Here is a 9,756-nt window from a genome sequence, read left to right as displayed (position 1 = left end):
TGGTCAGCTCTGCTCCCCTCTGCTCTCCTCTGCTCTGGTCAGCTCTGCTCCCCTCTGCTCTGCTCTGCTCTGGTTAGCTCTGCTCCCCTCTGCTCTGCTCTCCTCTGCTCTGATCAGCTCTGCTCCCCTCTCCTCTGTTCTGATCAGCTCTGCTCCCCTCTCCTCTGCTCTCCTCTGCTCTGATCAGCTTTGCTCCCCTCTGCTCTCCTCTGCTCTGGTCAGCTCTGCTCCCCTCTGCTCTGTTCTCCTCTGCTCTGGTCAGCTCTGCTCTGCTCTCCTCTGCTCTGGTCAGCTCTGCTCCCCTCTGCTCTGCTCTGGTCAGCTCTGCTCCCCTCTGCTCTCCTCTGCTCTGATCAGCTCTGCTCCCCTCTGCTCTGCTCTCCTCTGCTCTGGTCAGCTCTGCTCCCCTCTGCTCTGCTCTGCTCTGGTCAGCTCTGCTCCCCTCTGCTCTCCTCTGCTCTGGTCAGCTCTGCTCCCCTCTGCTCTGCTCTGCTCTGGTTAGCTCTGCTCCCCTCTGCTCCCCTCTGCTCTGCTCTCCTCTGCTCTGATCAGCTCTGCTCCCCTCTCCTCTGTTCTGATCAGCTCTGCTCCCCTCTCCTCTGCTCTCCTCTGCTCTGATCAGCTTTGCTCCCCTCTGCTCTCCTCTGCTCTGGTCAGCTCTGCTCCCCTCTGCTCTGTTCTCCTCTGCTCTGGTCAGCTCTGCTCTGCTCTCCTCTGCTCTGGTCAGCTCTGCTCCCCTCTGCTCTGCTCTGGTCAGCTCTGCTCCCCTCTGCTCTCCTCTGCTCTGATCAGCTCTGCTCCCCTCTGCTCTGCTCTCCTCTGCTCTGGTCAGCTCTGCTCCCCTCTGCTCTGCTCTGCTCTGGTCAGCTCTGCTCCCCTCTGCTCTCCTCTGCTCTGGTCAGCTCTGCTCCCCTCTGCTCTGCTCTGCTCTGGTTAGCTCTGCTCCCCTCTGCTCCCCTCTGCTCTGCTCTCCTCTGCTCTGATCAGCTCTGCTCCCCTCTCCTCTGTTCTGATCAGCTCTGCTCCCCTCTCCTCTGCTCTCCTCTGCTCTGATCAGCTTTGCTCCCCTCTGCTCTCCTCTGCTCTCCTCTGTTCTGATCAGCTCTGCTCCCCTCTGCTCTGCTCTCCTCTGCTCTGATCAGCTTTGCTCTACTCTGCTCCCCTCTGCTCTGATCAGCTCTGCTCTCTTCTGCTCTGCTTTGGTTGTTAACATATTTGGCCCATGTAGCAGCCTACAGAGAGAGAGCTACAGACATGCTCAACGTGAGCTCCTGATTTATTTATTATTTTGTTTTGTTTTTGCGCTAGCTAGCTACACAACAAAAACCTAGCCAGCAGGCTAACAAGCTAGCTAGAAAAATTGAGCAAGAACAAACCTAGCAAGGGGAGTTAATACAACTACATCAACCGACCAAACTGAGTGAGTAAACCAAACGTTAAACATGTCTTCAGGGCCTCCCAAGTGGCGCAGTGGTCTAAGGCACTGCATCGCAGTGCTAGATGTGCTACTAGAGATCCTGGTTTGAGTCCAGGCTCTGTCGCAGCTGGCCATGACCAGGAGACCCATGGGACGGTGTGCACAATTGCAATGTCCAGGTTTTTAAAATTATTTTATTTCACCAGGTAGGCTAGTTGATAACAAGTTCTCATTTACAACTGCGACCTGGCCAAGATAAAGCAAAGCGTGCGACACAAACAACAACACAGAGTTACACATGGAATAAACAAACATACAGTTAATAATACAATAGAGAAAGTCTATATACAGTGTGTGCAAATGAGGTAGGATAAGGGGGGTGAGGCAATAAATAGGCCACAGTGGCGAAATTATTACAGTATGGCAAATTAAACACTGGAGTGATAGATGTGCAGAAGATGAGTGTGCAAGTAGCGGTACTGGGGTGCAAAGGAGCAAAAATAAATAATATAAATAGCAATATGGTGATGAGGTAGTTGGATGGGCTATTTACAGATGGGCTATGTACAGGTGCAGTGATCTGTGAGCTGCTCTGACAGCTGGTGCTTAAAGCTAGTGAGGGAGATATGAGTCTCCACCTTCAGTGATTTTTGCAGTTCGTTCCAGTCATTGGCAGCAGAGAACCGGAAGGAAAGGCGGCCGAACGAGGAGTTGGCTTTGGGGGTGACCAGTGAAATATACTTGCTGGAGCGCGTGCTGCGGGTGGGTGCTGCTATGGTGACCAGTGAGCTGAGATAAGGTGGGGCTTTACCTAGCAATGACTTATAGATGACCTGGAGCCAGTGGGTTTGGCGACGAATGTGAAGCGAGGGCCAGCCAACGAGAGCATACAGGTCGCAGTGGTGGGTAGTATATGGGGCTTTGGTGACAAAACAGATGGCACTGTAATAGACTGCATCCAATTTGCTGAGTAGAGTGTTGGAGGCTATTTTGTAAATGACATCGCCGAAGTCAAGGATCGGTAGGATAGTCAGTTTTACTAGGGTATGTTTGGCAGCATGAGTGAAGGATGCTTTGTTGTGAAATAGGAAGCCGATTCTAGATGTAATTTTGGATTGGAGATGCTTAATGTGAGTCTGGAAGGAGAGTTTACAGTCTAACCAGACACCTAGGTATTTGTAGTTGTCCACATATTCTAAGTCAGAACCGTCCAGAGTAGTGATGCTAGTCGGGCGTGCCGGTGCGGGCAGCGATCGGTTGAAGAGCATGCATTTAGTTTTGCTTGCATTTAAGAGCAGTTGGAGGCCACGGAAGGAGAGTTGTATGGCATTGAAGCTCGTCTGGAGGTTAGTTAACACAGTGTCCAAAGAAGGGCCAGAAGTATACAGAATGGTGTCGTCTGCGTAGAGGTGGATCAGAGAATCACCAGCAGCAAGAGCGACATTATTGATATATACAGAGAAAAGAGGATTAAACCCTGTGGCACCCCCATCGAGACTGCCAGAGGTCCGGACAATAGGCCCTCCGATTTGACACACTGAACTCTGTCAGCGAAGTAGTTGGTGAACCAGGCTAGGCAGTCATTTGAGAAACCAAGGCTGTTGAGTCTGCCGATAAGAATATGGTGATTGACAGAGTCGAAAGTCTTGGCCAGGTCGATGAAAACAGCTGCACAGTATTGTCTCTTATCGATGGCAGTTATGATATCGTTTAGGACCTTGAGCTTGGCTGGGGTGCACCTGTGACCAGCTCGGAGACCAGATTGCATAGCGGAGAAGGTACGATGGGATTCGAAATGGTCAGTGATCTGTTTGTTAACTTGGCTTTCGAAGACCTTAGAAAGGCAGGGTGGGATAGATATAGGTCTGTAGCAGTTTGGGTCTAGAGTGTCTCCCCCTTTGAAGGGGGGGAATGACCGCGGCACCTTTCCAATCTTTGGGAATCTCAGACGATATGAAGAGAGCTAGTAATAGGGGTTGCAACAATGGCGGCGGATAATTTTAGGAATACAGGGTCCAGATTGTCTAGCCCTGCTGATTTTTAGGGGTCCAGATTTTGCAGATCTTTCAGAACATCAGCTATCTGGATTTGGGTGAAGGAGAAATGGGGGAGGCTTGGGAAAGTTGCAGTGAGGGGTGCAGGGCTGTTGACCGGGGTCGGGGTAGCCAGGTCGAAAGCATGGCCAGCTGTAGAAAAATGCTTATTGAAATTCTCCATTATCGCGGATTTATCGGTGGTGACAGTGTTTCCTAGCCTCAGTGCAGTGGGCAGCTAGGAGGAGGTGCTCTTATTCTCCATGGACCTTACAGGTTAGGGGAGGGTTTGGCTGGCAGGGAAGGTCTTGTCCCATTGTGCACTTGCAACTCCTGTGGCGGGCCGGGCGCAATACACGGTCGCCAGGTGTTAGGTCATAGGTGTTTCCTCTGACACATTGGTGCGGCTGGCTTCCGGGTTAAGCAGGCATTGTGTCAAGAAGCAGTGCGGCTTGGCTGGGTTGTGTTTCGGAGGACGCACGGCTCTCGACCTTCGCCTCTCCTGAGTCCGTACGGGAGTTGCAGCGATGGGACAAGACTGTAACTACCAATTGGGTACCACGAAAAAGGGCAAAAACATTTTTTTTTAAAGAAAACAAAACAAATAAAAAATTATTACAAAATAAATAAATAAAATAAATGTCTTCTGTTTTTTGTGTGAAGATTTCATTATTTTTGCTGGGTTTTGAGTTAAATTAGAGCAAGCTAGCAACAGCAGCAGACAAACAAAAGCGGTTGCCATGGCAATGGCGCAGCAGAACAGCGCAGCAGCAGCAGTAACAGAGTCCACAGGCACCATGTCCCCACTCCCCCTCAGTGCTGAGTCCATTCACTACTCTCCAGAGGCCAAAATTGACAATGAGGAAAGCTTTTAAACAGAAACTACTAAAGGGGAGGCCAGAAACACTTTTTGCAGACCTCTACAAAAACGGTGATGTGAGTAATCTCATCTTTCTCAGTGACCAGCCAAATGCATGGCGCTCAGCAGTCTGCTCTCCCTACCCATCCATAAAGAAAGAGGGAATCTGTAATGGGTGGAAGCTGAAAGTAAAAGAGACAGACGACCCTGACAGCACCATGATAACAATCAACCTCTACAAGACTGGGACTGTCATGGTGCAAGGTAATCTCAGGCTGTTTGAAACAGACTTTCAGACAATTAAGGACAGAGCAGAGAGAGAGAAGGACCCCACTAGTGGCACTCCATCCCACAAGAGAAACTCCAACAGCACCACTCTCACCCCCACTATCCCCACCCAAAAAGGCACATCCAGCACCTCTCTTCCCACCATAGTGGAGGACACGCCCCAGGAGGAGAGCAACCCCCTCAGTGCAGAGCAGGCTCAGGCCCTCCTCACCACCATGGCTGCCATGAGGGATGAGTTCCCCAGACTGGAGGGGGAGGTGGTCCTGCTCAGGGAGAGCGAACAGAAACCAGACATCCACACGTTAGAGGAGCTCCTAACCAAGGTGAGGACAGAGCAGGACAGCAGTCTTGCAACACAGCTGAAAGAGGTTCAGCAAGAGAGAGAGAGCTGGCTGATCTAACAAAAGAGGTGAGAGAGCTCCAAAAAGACAGGCAGAGCAGTAATAAGGAGCTGACCTCACTAAGAGAGGAGCTGCAGGAGAGAAAGAGAACAGAGGACAGGCTGCAGGAGAGAAATTGAACAGAGGACAGGCTGCAGGAGAGAAAGAGAACAGATGACAGGCTTCAGGAGCAGCTAGATCACCACTCTATGACCTGCCCTCACACAGCAGAGGAGCCCACTTCAGCCAGCTAGGCCTCCCCAGCCCTGCCTGCTGCACACCTCCCCCCAGCCCACAAAACAGCCTCCCACTGACAGTGACACCGGCACAGACCAGCCACACCCCAGCTCCAACACCCACCAGCCCCCACTCTAACCCCTCCAGTCCAGAAGAAACACTGGCTGACATTGTCCTGTTGACAGAAGAGAGGACCCAATGGCGCCGGAGGGGATGGCTGCCATTTTACGGGCTCCTAGCTAACTGTGCTATTTTGTTAGTTTTATCCTCAAAAAGTTCTACACCTGCACCATGGAGAGCATCCTGACCGGTTGCATCACCACCTGGTATGGCTAGGTGGTGCTGCTGAACAATTAATCAAATGGCTACCCACACTATTTACATTGACTGACCCCCCCCCCCCCCTTTGTTTTTACACTGCTGGTGCTCGCTGTTTATTATCAATGCATAGTCACTTTACAAATGACCTCGACTAACCTGTACCCCCGCACGTTGACTCGGTACCCGGGAGCCCCTGTATATAGCATCGTTATTGTTATGTACACTTCCTGTGTATTTTTTTCTTCTCCAAAATCTAAAGAATAAACGCCAGCCTCTCCCGGGACTGTGCCCTGCGACCCAATGTACACCTGGCCCACCATCCCACCCTCAATCTGGAGTGTCTCTATGACCATGTTCACCTGTACAGGGAAACAGTCTGCATCTCAAGGACGCATCTCAAGGACGTCGCTTTAAACCGCAGCCTGACCTCTCCACCCAGAACAGCAGAGCAATCTCCACCCCCTGAGATCACAGAGACATCACCCTGGACAAGCACCCTGGACCCCCACAGCCAAGGCCACAGCACTACCAACCTCAATGCCCACCATAGCCAGCGCAGCACAGATCACCCCAGCCCATCTTCAGACCCACCCAGACGAGGCCTACACCCCCCCTCCACCCACCACAGACCCACACCTGGAGGAGCCACAGCCCGGCAGGCAGAGCTACGCACAGGCTGTGAGAGGAGCAACTGGCCCAGCCCCCACCAACCAAATGAGTGACATTAAACACATAATGAGTATACTATGCTCACATCTGATAGACCGAGGGTCATGGATGCTCACATGTGATAGGCCGAGGGTCATGGTAAGATGAGCACAAGAACTCCACCATCCTCACACTACATCTACCCAAGTGGCATGACACAAATGCTATCTTAAATGATAAACAAATATAATTTGCATAATACAAGTTTACGTTAATTGAAAAATCCTATTTTAATAGTTCTTGTTCGATTGTGAATGTTTATCTAATTTTGAAGAAAATACAGTTATGAAATATATTTTTTTTACGGAATTTACAAGGGTTGAAGTCCTCTGCTTTTGGGCTAAAAAGCAGAAACCTAGACTTCCTGAAAGAAAATGATGATGTTGATATTGTAGTGCTACAGGAAACATCCCCACTAGGTTATAGGGAGATAATCCTACCATCCACCAAATGAATTGGAATCACACAGGGCAGAGACTCAGGGGGAATGCTAATATGGTATGAATCACAACTAACTATAGGAGAATTCTTTATCTGGTTCAAAATCAACAAGGAGGTCATCTTAACAGATAAAAACATCTTCCTCTGTGCCACATACATTCCCCCCTCAGTCACCCTACTTCAATGAAAATAGTTTCTCCATTCTAGAGGGGGAGACTAGTCACTTTCAGGCCCAAGGCAACGTCCTGGTCTGTGGAGACCTCAATGCTAGAACAGCAGAAGGACTAGACACGTAACAGTCATGGGGATAAACACCTACCGAGAAGCAACAACCTTTCCCTACCCACATACACCCCCAGAAACAACTATGACAAAGTGAAACTAAATTAGAGCACAGCTCCTGAAGCTCTGTCGAACACTGGCAATGGTAGACAATGGTAGGCTAAGAGGGGACTTTTTTGGTAGGTAATCCAACAGCTCTTCCCTTGGCAGCAGTACTGTAGACTACTTTATCACCGACCTCAACCCAGAATCTCTCAGAGCCTTCACAGTCCACTTACACCTCTCTCAGAACACAGTAAAATCACAGTGTATCTGAGAAGAGTGGAATCCAACCATGAAGGATCACTGCCCAATAAATGACATGGTACTAAACAGGCCTATAGACGGAGTGCAAACAGTACAGACATCTACCAAAAAGCAATTAGTAGCCAAAAAAATACAATCTCTCCTGGACAACTTTTTAGCCTTAACATTCTCCTACAGCAATGAAGGTGTACATTTGGCCGTTTGGAACATAAACTTTATATTTGACAAATTAGCCTCCTTGGCTAATCTAAAGAAACATAAGAACAAACCAAAAAGAATAGATAATGAAAAATGGTTTGAGAATGATTGCAAAAATCTAAGGAAGTCATTGAGAAATATATCTAATCAAAAACACAGAGAACCAGACAACAAAAATATACACCTTCAATATGGGGAAAACTGAAGCAATACAAACACACCCTAAGAACAAAAAATAACAAATAATTTAAAATCAGTTGGATGTAATTGAGGAATCCATATAATCAAACCACTACTGGGATATAATTACAATAAATTTCAATAAACCTCATGAGGAATTGGCTATCCAAAGTGGACATATATAACAAAAGGATATACAAGAAAAATTGTAAATCCTTGAATCAGCAGTCAAAGACTATCAGAATCCTGTGGATACCCCAATCACAGAAGAAGAATTATTGGAAAAACGATGCACCCTCCAACCCAAAAAGGCCTGTGGTGCTGATGGTATTTGAAATGAAATGGTCAAATATACAGACCACAAATTCAAATTGGCTATTGTCAAACTCTTCAACATTGTAATAAAGTCTGTGTGAGCTGGTGTGGAGTAGTCAGCCGCAGGACAGCAGATATGAGTAAAAAAACGTATTTACTCAAAATACAAACAAATACAATGCAATAATGCGAGCCCACAATAACGGACGGTATTACATACAAACAATTACTCACAACCAAGCATGGGGGAACAAAGGTTTAAATAATGAACAAGTAATTGGGGAATTGAAATCAGGTGTGTAAGACAAAGACAAAACAAATGGAAAATGAAAAGTGGATCGGCAATGGCTAGAAGGCCGGTGACGTCGACCGCAGAACACCGCCCGGACAAGGAGAGGGACCGACTTCGGCGGAAGTGGTGACAGTACCCCCCTCTTGACGCGCGGCTCAAGCAGCGGGCCGACACCGACCTCGGGGACGACCCGGAGGACGAGGCGCAGGGCGATCCGGATGGAGACGGTGGAACTCCCGCAGCAATGAAGGGTCCAAGATGTCCTCCACCGGCACCCAGCATCTTTCCTCCGGACCGTACCCCTCCCACTCCACGAGGTACTGAAGGCCCCTCGCCCGACGCCTCAAGTCCAGCATGGCTCGAACAGCATACGCCGGGGCCCCCTCAATGTCCAGAGGGGGCGGAGGAACCTCCGGCACCTCAGACTCCTGGAGTGGACCAGCCACCACCAGCTTGAGGATCACATGGAACGAGGGATTAATACGGTAATCTGGGGGAAGCTGTAACCTGTAGCATACCTCGTTCAGTCTCCTCAGGACTTTGAATGGCCCCACAAACCGCGGACCCAGCTTCCGGGCAGGGCAGGCGGAGGGGCAGGTTTCGGGTGCAAACACCGGGGCCTCACTGCGGTGGCGGTCGGCGCTCGCCTTCTACCGCCTCACGGCCCATTGCAGGTGTACATGGGCGGCGTCCCAGGTCTCCTCTGAGCGCTTAAACCATTCGTCCACCGCAGGAGCTTCGATCTGGCTCTGATGCCAAGGTGCCAGAACCGGCTGATACCCCAGGACGCACTGGAAGGGAGAGAGGTTAGTGGAGGAGTGGCGGAGTGAGTTTTGGGCCATCTCTGCCCAGGGGATGAACGCCGCCCACTCTCCCGGCTGGTCCTGGCAATATGACCGCAGAAACCTACCCACATCCTGGTTTACTCTCTCCACCTACCCGTTACTCTCGGGGTGAAAACATGAGGTGAGGCTGACTGAGACCCCCAGACGTTCCATGAACGCTCTCCAGACCCTGGACGTGAACTGGGGACCCCAATCAGAGACTATGTCCTCAGGCACCCCGTAGTGCCGGAAGACGTGAGTGAACAGGGCCTCCGCAGTCTGTAGGGCCGTAGGGAGACCGGGCAAAGGGAGGAGACAGCAGGACTTAGAAAACCAATCCACAATGACCAGGATCGTGGTGTTTCCCTGTGAGGGAGGAAGATCCGTCAGGAAGTCCACCGACAGGTGCGACCACGGCCGTTTTGGAACGGGTAGGGGTTGTAACTTCCCTCTGGGCAGGTGCCTGGGAGCCTTGCACTGGGCGCACACCGAGCAGGAGGAAACATAAACCCTCACGTCCTTAGCCAAGGTGGACCACCAGTACTTCCCACTAAGGCAACACACTGTCCGACCGATGCCAGGATGACCAGAGGAGGGTGACGTGTGTGCCCAATAAATCAAACGGTCGCGGACTGCAGACGGAACGTACAGACACCCAGCGGGACACTGGAGAGG

The sequence above is a fragment of the Salmo trutta genome, chromosome 24, assembly GCF_901001165.1.
Source record: "Salmo trutta chromosome 24, fSalTru1.1, whole genome shotgun sequence".
Lineage (NCBI taxonomy): Eukaryota > Metazoa > Chordata > Actinopteri > Salmoniformes > Salmonidae > Salmo > Salmo trutta.
Note: the sequence above shows the minus strand (reverse complement) of the source record.